Source organism: Chiloscyllium punctatum, chromosome 6 (assembly GCF_047496795.1).
Source record: "Chiloscyllium punctatum isolate Juve2018m chromosome 6, sChiPun1.3, whole genome shotgun sequence".
Taxonomy (NCBI): Eukaryota; Metazoa; Chordata; class Chondrichthyes; order Orectolobiformes; family Hemiscylliidae; genus Chiloscyllium; species Chiloscyllium punctatum.
The window spans coordinates 32,211,606-32,223,693 of record NC_092744.1 but is presented as its reverse complement, the minus strand read 5'-3'; the positions used below and the strand labels follow the sequence as shown (position 1 = coordinate 32,223,693).

General features: G+C 40.3%; 1 protein-coding gene across 7 annotated transcripts in view; it reads left to right on the top strand.

Annotated features, from left to right (window-relative positions):
* vwa5b2 (von Willebrand factor A domain containing 5B2) overlaps positions 1 to 12,088 on the top strand; it is a 156,910-nt gene that overhangs the window by 32,886 nt on the left and 111,936 nt on the right. For 5 of the 7 annotated variants that reach the window (XM_072572310.1, XM_072572306.1, XM_072572311.1 and 2 more), the window contains exon 2: positions 11,931 to 12,083. The gene's annotated coding sequence lies outside the window, so the exon portion shown is untranslated. Of the gene's footprint in view, positions 1 to 7,779; positions 7,865 to 11,653; positions 11,742 to 11,930; positions 12,084 to 12,088 lie in introns of those variants that run through there. The other 2 variants (XM_072572307.1, XM_072572309.1) reach the window with 2 other exon arrangements.

Here is a 12,088-nt window from a genome sequence, read left to right as displayed (position 1 = left end):
TTTGAGGAATTTGAATTTCTCAGTGTTCTTAACCTCAATAATGTCACTGCAAATATGTGCCAACAGTAATGACATTCCCCAACAGAATTCTCCAATGACCCTTTATCTTGAAGATCTAAAATAATCTACTCTTTTCAAAATAAAAGTTAGTTTGAAAAAAAAGATGGATTGGAACAGTTAGGATAACATCCTGCTGGCTCTGTAAGAGGAAGTCTGATCTAAACGGGATCAAAGAGATGGGAGTATCCTCTGAAAGAACACATCATAGCACAAACTCTGACCATACTTAGATTGTAACTGTGTACTAGCTAAAAAAATGTTTAGTTGAAGCAAGCTTTTGCCAGCCTCTATGAAACAGGGTTTGAAGCTTCTTCTCCCCATCTAAATTTGGCTTGCTTTCTAATTCAAAACAGCTATGATGTAATAGCTCCATATTAATTAGCATTCTCAGTATATCTGAGATGGGTGTTTTGAATGTAGTTGCTTGCTCTCTTTAAGCCCAGAAACAGTTCGCTCTTTCTTACTAATATACATTTAGCGTATCCAGCACTGAAAGTTCGTACAGGAACTGGACAGCAGTCCTCATGCGGTTCCGCACTGCACTGTTTATGATTGAGGACTATTGACACTACCTAACTGAATTGACTATGGCAGATCAATTAAAGTCATCATAGTACCAAAGGACATAATTAAGGTCCCTCATTTAAAAGGGGTGGCTGGTGGTCATTTAATCTGAGGATTACCACATTTCAGGCAAAGAGCAAGATTGAGAAGGTGGGACCTTAATAGTAACCTCGGCTGGTATAGAAATATGAAGCTGCGCTGTGGTGTCACTTTGCATTACAACCAGACATCTATCCAATTCCTAGCCGAACAACTATTTGGTGCTGATTGAGCACTTGCCATCAGTAGCTTTGACACTGCACTAACTAGAAATGAAGTTGTTGTGAAAGCCTAGTCAGCCTAACTTGGAAATATGAACACGCAAATTAGAGGCAAGAACAGGTCATTTGGCCCTGGGAGCCTGAACTTCAATTTGATAAGATCATGACTGATCTGTTTGTGGCTTCAACAGTTTTGATCTCTTTATCTGAAAGAAGATATAACTGCTTTAAAAACTGTTCAGAGAGGAAGAATGAGAGGTGATCTTATCGAAAGCAATACATTCCTGAGAGTGCTTGATGGGGTGGATTCCTGGAGGGTGTTTCTTCATATAGTGGAGAATAGAAGTAAAGAATTTTACAAATGAGATCAAACTTCTAAGGTAAAATGAGATTTTTTTTTGCCCCAGAGAATTGTTAGTCTATGGAAGCAGTGAAGGCTGGATCGCCTACATTCAAAACACTCACCTCAGATGTGCTGGGAATGCCAACTAAGATGACTTATCCTAGGCAGAGTTAGAAAGGTTTTTGATAGATAAGGGAGACAGGCTTGAAGACTCTAGTAACATACCTTTGCATCTTAGACCTACGTTCTTACATATTCAAACAAAAGGAAGGTGGGTTGGAAGTTGAACATGTTTAATTAAGATTCTGGATCCTGACAAAGGGCTCATGCTGAAACGTCGATTCTCCTGCTCCTCGGATGCTGCCTGACCTGCTGTGCTTTTCCAGCACTACATTCTCGACTCTGGCCTCCAGCATTTGCAGTCCTCACTTTCTCCTAATTAAGATTCTGCCTGATTTAAACAACTCAATTACAGGTGACCTATTCAAAAATGGTCATATTAACATCCAGCGCACTCTTCAGAGTTTGAACTTAAAACCATTAAAGTGAATATGTCTTACTAAGGACATTAAAGTACATAAAACAGTTGATGTAATTTGCAAATACACACTAAATCAGAACATATATTGGTTGTTTTCCTAATTTTAAACAAAGCAAGAAAACAATAGAGCTAGTACAGGTAGATTTAACCACGGCCTTTGAAAGAGAATTAGTTAATGATCTGGAAGGGAAAGAAATTGCAGAGTTGTTCTTTCAGAGAGTTGGTAATTTCATGATGAACCAATGGTCTCTTCTGTTCTGTCACCATTCCACGAAGCAAGCTTTTCAGTCTTGCTTTGCAACAAGGTAAAGATACTAAATGTATGGGATGTGAAAGTACCCAGCCAAGCATGTTAATCGAGGAAACAACACCATCCTAAAGATTTGAAATCCCTCTCTTGGGAAACTTCATGTATGGTTTTAGCCTGTCATAAACAGCATGGATTTTATACATAAATTTTGTTGGCAAATTTCTTCAAATGCTACTGACTTAGAAACAATCGTTTCTGTGTACAATTCAACCACAAAAAGATGATTACATTTTAAATTGGATCCAACGAGCATTATGCCACAAAGAATATCTTCTTCAAACAATTTCATAATTTAAAAAAAATACATTGTAAAGATCATGATACATAGTAGGCACAGCATAGCTTCAGCAGAAACATACCACCAATAGCAATGTAGCACATTCAATAAATAGGGATTTAGAAGTGCTTTATACATAACTGTACCAATTTGCCATCTACAAGATATAATTCCAAACCTAATGGAATATTAATGCTCCTTTATTGCGAATGGCTCTGTATTTCATTGTGCAATGTAGTTAGTTCCTCTCTATACAAGTAACAAGTAATTAATTTGTCTAACTGCCGAAGATTAACCTGAGTTCAGCAAGTGTAAATGCTGCCTTTGCTTTTAATTAAATAAGTTGCTGAGAGAAATTAGAATCACAGTTTTAAATTTTTTTCTGTAGTTTAGAATATTTTACATAGATTTCCAATTAGTGGTGGCACTATGGATTAAAATTCTCAAAGGTTTCAAGACCAGTGCTGAGAAGAGTCTTAAATTGGTATTAGCAGAACTATTCAGTCTAAAGCAAAGCACACCACGTTTTCTGAGTATAATCTTCATTAAATCACTTGTGGAAAATTGTGTCCTGTTTCGGTTGTTGGTGGGTCAGTGAAGAGACTTGGGATGACGTTCAGATGAAAGCCTCAGAAATAGTTTCAATTTAAATAGATTTACTGCTCAGATGGGTAGATTTACCTTGGAAATAGTTCTGAAACTATCTTGGCTGTTAGAAAGAAATCTTCCAGGTTTTCTTTCTCTGTGTATTCATTTTGTTGGTGGGGAGGAGGTGTTTAGTTATCCATTCAGGCATTGTGACTGTATTGGGCAAGCTTGATAAACCAGTGATGCTTATCATTTTCATGCATTTAGAATTGTGTCCATGCTTGTAAGACCCCAGACATCTGTGCAGGTGCACAGATTAAAACTGTGGGTGATAGGACCTTGTCCACTTTTTAGCTATACATATCCTGATTGATTTTTACTGCCAGACTGATTTTGATTACCCACCAACCCGCTTTCCTCCACACTTGTCAATAAGTTTCAATCTCTTCCCTTGGTCAACTCTTAATTCAAAGAAAGATTCTCCCTACGAGAGAGACATCAGAAAGGCATTTTGCTCTTTTTGTCTTTTAAATCTCTCACATAGTCTCTCTGTTTCAACTAGTGATGGGTGAGAAAAAGTCAACTGTGACCTCAGCTATTTGAGATGTAACAAATGTAAACATAAACAATGGTATGAAAGAACAAAAGTAATCATGAGTATGGCTGAAATACTTTGTTGATGCTTTTCGTCTTGTAGTCATCTTAACAATTTGCAATGAGGAGATAGTAAGGACTGCAGATGCTGGAGGATCAGAGTCGAATCAGACCTGACCAGCTGTGCTTTTCAAGTGTCTTTGATAATTTGCAAGAATACCAAACTAAAGGGAAGCAACCAGCAGAAGTTTCCCAGGTCTTGACTAATGTGGATAATGATAAGAAATTTAGGAAGACAAAGAGAAAATTAAAAGATGAGGTTCTTGACATGGAGAAGGAAACATGATTTTCACCTGAAGATTTCATTGGCCACAGAATCATAAAATGGCATGATGTAGAAGGAGGCTATTTGACCCATCGTGTCTACACCAGTTACTCAAATGAACATTATTACTAGCTACCAAGCCCCTGTTTTCCCGCTATCATCTTTCACATAATTTCGATCCAAATAATTATCCAGATCAGAATCTCACTAGTGAGTAGTGAGGGTCATATGTTCCTACAGTTGTATCTCATAATTAGCTAATCTCATCTCATTTCTATGCAGTTCATAATTCTCTTGGGCACTGGTAAGAAACTAGATGTCTCCAATTCCCAACTTAAAAATCTGAGTGGTTACTTGGCAGATGAAGCTCACCGGTTGCTTCTCTGTGCCTATGTTTTCAACACCTTTCACCAACATCTCACGTCCACTGGCAGGGACTGCCTTCACCTTTGTCAGCAGAAGCTGGCATCGGTAAAACATCAGAGTCATCGCATTGTTACAGCCAACCTTGAATTAATTCAAAGATTCTTCAGCAAACCACAACTACACTATGGAACTCTGATGACATCTTAAGTTGCAATGTTCCTGCTAGGCTGCTGTGCATGCAGGAGCCCTTACCCATCTTATGCATCTGCAAAAAATGCATTGCAGGGCTGTGACTTGCTTTCTTAGAGCTCACTCACAATGGCACTTAGTTAGATACTCACAGCATCTCTGCCCTGGCTTGCCTTTTAGCACAGATAGAGAGGTCAGCAGCTGGTCACGGATTTCAGCGCTGGATAGTCAAGCAGTGGACATGTTGCTGCATGGCACTGTGTAGTATTATTGAGCAGAGGCTGATAGCCAAGTTCAAAAACCATGAGGATGGCCTCAACTGGGATCTTAGGTTCATGTCACACTACAGGTTATCCTGCAACATTACACATACTCTTACACACGGTCACACTCATGCAGGCCCTCTCTCATACACACGCGCTCTCTTAGGCACACACACACCCACACACCCACACACTCACACTCACGCACACACCCTCTCACAGGCAAACACACTGTCACACTCACGCGCACAAACACACACACACACTCACTCTCTCTCTTCCTCACATGTATGTGCATATAAACAAATCTGAGGGGTGACCTTATAGAGGTTTATAAAATCATGAGGGGCATGGATAGGATAAATAGACAAAGTATTTTCCTTGGATTGGGGGAGTCCAGAATGTGAGGGCATAGGTTTAGAATGAGAGGGGACAGATATAAAAGAGACCTAAGGGGCACCTTTTTCATGCAGAAGGTGGTATGTGTAAGGAATGAGCTGCCAGAAGAAGTGGTGGAGCTGGTACAATTGCAACATTTAAAAGGCATCTGGATGGGTATATGAACAGGAAGGGTTCGGAGGGATATGGTCCAGGTGCTGGCAGGTGGGACTAGATTGGGTTGGGATATCTGGTTGGCATGGACAAGTTCGACCAAAGGGTCTGTTTCCGTGCTGTACATCTCTTTGACTCTCTGACTCTATATAAGTCTAAGGGTGAATTTGCATTTGCAGATACGTGCTATTTTATTCAAAAAGCACACAATCTGTAGGCAGTCAGTCCATGTGACATTTTATAAATTCCTATTTTGTAAATAGAGCCAGCCTGACTCAAGGTTTGAATATAGCCAGATTCTAATCTCACACCTTTAATGCATTGTCTGAGATGAGATGTCACCTTTTTTCATAAAACCTTAAGTTATCTTGGGAATGTGACTTGAAAGAATTTCTGAGATTTACATATTACTGAATCGAAACGTGCAATCCCATTCCAAGTAATTAAAGACTTAACAGCAATCTAGGTTTGTTCAATTTATCACGTCAGTTGTATGATACCCTGATCTTTTACTATAAATTCTGTGTCCCACTAGCTCCCTGATAAAGGAGCTGTGCTCCAAAAGCTTGCACTTCCAAATAAACCTGTTGGACTATAACTTGGTGTTGTGTGATTTTTAACAATGTCCATGTGATAGCAGGTTCTATGTCAAACAGACTGTATGTCCTTCACCAAATGGCCTATTTGGAAAGTCTGAGAAGAGTAGCCCTTATTTTAGTGAAGGGGATTGTGGTTAGGGATTCCACCACACTTGGTCCAAAGGTTTGGACATGGTGACACCTGGCGGTTTGGACAGTAACTATCAAGAGGGATGATCAACGGGCAATCTATACTATGTGGTGGAAAACTCTGGGAAACAGAGGGATAATTATTGTGAAGTGAGGCGTGGAGGAGGGCAGAGGCAACTCCAAATATAAGAGTGGGAGAGCCATTTGAGGGAAGGTGTTAGTGCAGCAATGAGAGTGGGCCTTAGTGGAAGGTATGTGTAATGGGTGTGCTCAGATTTGTGGAGAGAAGGTGGTGGTACTTATCCTGTGGAGCATGAGGTCACTGACCTTTCTTTCCACATTGCTTGGTATTTCTTCTTTTCAATAACACTGCACTGACCTTTCTGTCTATTTTGATCTGGGCTGGTAGTATCTGGTGCCATGGCCTCCTTTCATAATGCAGAGGAAAGAGGATGTCCTCTTCTCTGCACTTCATTCACCAGGACTTCCATGTAAATGTCTCTAAACTGGGATGCCAACTTCCCTTTCTTGGTCAACTCCTCCATAATAAGAGTTGAGCAGCAGACTTTGGATGTCAGTTCCTGGCTTGCAGCTATTGAATGGTCCATAGCTGATGCTGAAATCTGGTGCCTGTGGTGCGAGAAGGTCCAAGCAGCAGTGTGCAGTTCTGCCTCTGAGACTGCACCAATTGCTAAGAAGCAGCTCATTAAGTAAAGGAAACATATACTCTCTTAATAGTGTTATGTTTCAATGTGCAAGATTAAGTTGATTGCAATAGGTAATGCAAGTAACAGACAAGAATACCTGAAAAAAACTTTTAGTGGTTATTTATTGTTTCATTCCTTTGCAGATTATCCTGCCTCAGGTTTGGTTGTTTCCATTTAGTTCTTTATTTTGGAAGTTTAGGTACATGTTGGAATTCTTGGAGGAACTGTAAATTGTGAAGAGTGTAGAATTACAGGAAGACAAAGGGAAATTGGTAGAATAGATGGAAAGGTGGCAGATGAGGTTCAATGCAGAGAAGTGTGATGTTTTGTGGTGTTAAAACAAGATACAAAATAGGTGGTACAATTGTAAGGAAGGTGGAGGCTCTTGTTAGATCTCAGCTGGAGTATTAGGTACAGTTCAGGCTGCCAGAAGGATACAAACACATTTTAGAGAAGGCAGAAGCAGTTTACAACTATGGTTCCAGGGACAGCAAAATTCAATTATGAGGACAGATTGAAATTGTTGGAACTGTTCTTCTCAGGGAGAAGAAAGCTAAGAGAAAATGTGATTGAGGTTCTCAATATCACGAGCAGGCTGGATAGAGTAAAAAGGTAAAAGGTATTCCCATTTGTTAAAGAAGCAATTGGACATAGATCTACAAAAGAAACAAGGGTGAAGTAAGGAGACTCTTTTCACTCAGCATGTAGTTAGGGCATGCAATGCAGTGTTTGCTGGAAGCATTTTCAGTTTAGACGTTGGATGATTATTTGGATAACAATAATTTGCATGAGGGAAAAACAAAATATTGGTACTAGGTAATGATACTTATTTAACAAGCTCGTACAGGCACAATCAGCCAAAAAGCCTTCTTTGGCACTGGATTCGTGACATTCTTCCCATAGTTCATTGGTAAAATCTTTTGTCCTTGACATCTGAGGCGTAGCACAGGAAGTGCTATGTTTGAAAAGTGAAAGACAGGAAAGGCAATCACGAAAAATGACATGCATATTGTTCTTGAATTCGCCAATACTAAACACTGGTATTTTTCTCAGTGATTACTTCATTAGCTAAAATGAGTTACCAATCTGCTGTGCCTGGAGTTCTAAAGGTACCTTTGTCTGAGCTTGTGCAGTGTGCATGAGTATAATTCTCTCATTACTGATATGTGGAGATTTCCAAAGCTGGATTTATCTTGGGTAAGTACATTTTTTGTGAGAAATATTGTCTTGGTTAACAATAGTCTTTTGTGTTGATGGCCATATCAAATACTTTCAGAGCATGCTTACTGAATAATATCTATGGACTGTAAATAACAATGTCTATGTGATGCAAGGATTTTGATTATACTGTATTAACCTGATAGCTATAGAATGGATTGACAGATCACAGTACTGCATTGATAGTACTTGAATCACACTTTAGCAGCAAGGTGAGCATTTCGCACATGTGAAATAGTACCATCTCAACACAACACAAAATTTAGACAAACTCTATCTGAAGTTAAATCCAAAATACTGCAGATGATTGAGATCCGAAATAAGAATGGAAGATGATATAAAGAGTCAGGAGGTCAGAGATCAGAATAAATTTTCAAGCCGATGACTTGTCATCAAAATCTACATTTTCTGTGCTGCCTTGGCTTTAGTGGGCAGGTTTTACTTGCGCCTTTTTATATATTCGTAGTGTTGTAAAGACCTTATCTTTTTATATTTCCATATTTTTAGATTAGATTAGATTCGATTAGATTACTTACAGTGTGGAAACAGGCCCTTCGGCCCAACAAGTCCACACCGCCCCGCCGAAGCGCAACCCACCCATACCCCTACATCTACCCCTTACCTAACACTACGGGCAATTTAGTATGGCCAATTCACCTGACCTGCACATCTTTGGAGTGTGGGAGGAAACCGGAGCACCCGGAGGAAACTCACGCAGACACGGGGAGAATGTGCAAACTCCACACAGAGAGTCGCCTGAGGCGGGAAATGAACCCGGATCTCTGGCGCTGTGAGGCAGCAGTGCTAACCACTGTGCCACCGTGGTTAAATTATGGACTGACTTGGGAAAAGGACTGTTTTAGAAACCAAAGGTTGTGGAAAGGGTTATTGCACTTTTAAAAAGCAAAGTATCTGACACTCATTGTAAGTGCTGTTTATAGTGGTTTTTGTTAAAGAAATGGGGAGATTACCATAGATGAGCTGGAGCTGAAAATATGTTGCTGGAAAAGCGTAGCAGGTCAGGCAGCATCCAAGGAGCAGGAGAATCAACGTTTCGGGCATGAGCCCTTCTTCAGCAATGAGGAAAGTCTGCCAAGCGGGCTAGATGAGCTGGACCCTCAGTTGGATTGGGGGATGTGGTTTGCGCATGAAGAGAAGATTCAGCTGGCAACAAGTAGCTGATTGGTCTGTGGAGTGGTGACCAGTAATGACAAAGGCCTTCTGCCTGCCAACAATTGAGTAATCCCTAGGAAGCTGAACAACTTATGGGAGTGAATGACATTTGGGTCGAAGCCATTGGACCAAAATACTGTAGAAAGAACTGTCCTTTAACTGCAATGAAAACCATTTCAAATCTGAAGATAGCCAATTTATTTTCCCTCATCAGTGGCTGTATGCTGTTGCTCTTAATCAATAAATTAGAAACTTTATGCGTGTCAGGCAGTCACCCTGCACCTACTGCAAGCAAGTGAAAGTACCTGGAGAAGGAAGATTGGGGAGCAGCAAGTCCTAACAAACCAAAAGGATGATCTCAGCAAATGGTGACAGAGACCATTGAACTCCCTTCCCATACTTTCCCTCTGTCCATGTTGTGTTGTGTGAGTATCTGTCTATATTTGTACAAGGGAGGAGTTTAAAAAGGATTTGATTTTTAACTATTACAGTTATATGCCAACAGATCAAAATTGTTTATCTATAACTAGAATATACTTATTTGTAATAAATAGTCATTCTTATTAAGCACAGAAAGATTGTCGATGATTTCTGCACATTTGGGTCTAAAGGACACATAAGTTGAGGAATTTTACTTACTTTTATAACATCCTTAAATTTTATGACATGTCTGTGAAAAGTGGGGTTTGATTTCCAGGACACAATCTAATGAATCCACATTGAGATGTTCCATCATCAAAGTCTGTAATCTTCTTGCTTCACATACAGTCATTACATTAGATACAGAAATTCCATTTCCCCTCAGGTCTAATATCCATTGTTTTACATTTTCTTCCAACTATGGCCTTTTTTTGCAGCCGTCCTTGAAAATTTGTCTTTGCTGTTTTTGATTTTCACATGCACTTTCTTTTGTTACATTCATTGCTGATTCATTTCCTTGACTGGAAAATAACCAAAATTTTTTTTAATGATTATGCTTTTTGCCATATCTTCTCATTTCCAGTTTGAATCCTAAAACATAAGGCAACCTTTCTATTTTATATCTGTTTGCAATGTCTTTTAGAAAATAAAATGCGCAACCAACTATCCCTAGTCATCCCTGAGCACAGTGACAAACATGTTCCTGATTTGTGTGACGGTATAACCTTCTTAAACAGTTTGGTAAGTTCAGGTGACTTTATTTCAGAAGAAAAGTGCATCTGATGGTCTGACCAATATGATGCATCACTGCATATCCACCTACAAATATTGAAACATTTAAAAAGTGGTGAATCTCGCAATGTAACAAGATGGAGAGCATTGGAATTTGAAATATTTTTAAAAATATGATGTTGAAACAATGTACTTTAGTCACAAGGTATGGGAGAATGGGTGGATACCATTCAAAGGCAACAGGTTGAACAAAGGAATAGATTATGAATTTTAGTCCAGGTGAAAATCATTTATTTTGGATCAGTTAGACTCATCATTAACCCCATCAGAGAGAGATAAATTACTTGTGAGGAAGAATCTGTGTTTGGATGTTGAAGGTTCTATTTTCTGGTTAATCATACGATATGTGGAATCTTGGCAGCATTCCCATTCTGACACCAAGTGAGAGCCTTCATTAGGCATTCATTTCCCGTTAAATGCTCATCCTATTCTAAAGGGACTTACCATGAAGGGAACTCAATAAACAAACCCTGGTGTGCTTGCCTCTCAGAATCAAGGTTCCCAGTATGGGAAAGATGGGGCTGCTGAAAGTCCTCCCGTCACCTACCACTGCAGACATGACCCTATGCAGCTGATTCCCCTTGCACCATTATTTTCCTGTGCTTGGATCCCTCCTCAATCCAAGGCCTCAGTGCATGTACCAGCTGCCCTGTAACTCTGACGTGTGCACACAACCTCCAATTCCAAAGGCAGCCCTCAGTAACCTTGATCCCAGGGGAAGGTCCATTACTGAGCTGGGAACTGGGTGGTACAAGATGTAGTGGGCCTTCCCTGAAAGAATTATTGTGGGCATCTCACAAGCAGAGGGAGAGAAGTAACTTACAGCAAAGTAAAGCAACGTTGAAGCAGATAAGAGACCAACCAGGCAAATCAGCACCTGGGAAATGAATGCAGTTAGGGTAGAAGGCAAGTTGGAGGGGCTCACATAGTGGCTGGTGAGAAAGCTGGGAATGCAGTTACATTCCTCCAGGTGCTGGAGAGAAAGGGGAGATTTGAGATCCAGGAGCAAGGGTAGATTTCTTCAGAAGGAATGATGACTGAGACAATTTTCACCTAACCCATTCCTTGAAAGACAGATGAGATTGGGGCAAAAACGGGTTTATACTGTTCCCAAAATTACTGTCTGCTGAAGTCAGACTGACATTCTGCATGATCCTGTGGGTCACGTGCCCTGCAAGTGAAATCAAAATTACACCCACATTTCTATGGGCAGTGCTGGGTGACAGACTCAGATTGATGAAGTTAGCAAGGGAGATGCATGTCCAGCTAGGTCATTATGAACTAGAATAGAAGCTTTAAAGAGCAGAGATGTGAATGGGAGACCAAAGGGTGGAAAAGACTGCAAAATGATTGGAAGGATAAGGGGATGGTAAATATTTCGAATTAAACCTGTTCTAGCATGGTATGAGCCACCTCTGGAGCAGGTGGGCAAACTGGGAGGAAGGTTGGGAAGTTGAGAGTAAAGAGCAAGGTAAGAAGCTGTCAGTGTGGGGGTGATGGTGAATGGTCTGCCTGTGAATACTTTGAACAATTATCATGGTCCAAAAATATCTCTTCTCTGTCGAAAGTTTGTGGCTGTGGCTTTAAGGCCAGCAGCACCGTGTGTCTCCCCCAGCCGTGTGCAGAGTCCAAATAAAGAGAACCTTCTCTCTCTCACCAGAGTCTCAGGAAACGTCCTTGCAATGGGAGCAAATGAGTCCGATTGAGGATGTAAATCCGTGGCAGTTGTTAGCAACAGGAGCAGCATCCTTCCACGCTGGAATCACTCTTTGAAAGAAGGAAATAAAAGGCGGAATATTTGATCAACAGCAAGGTAAA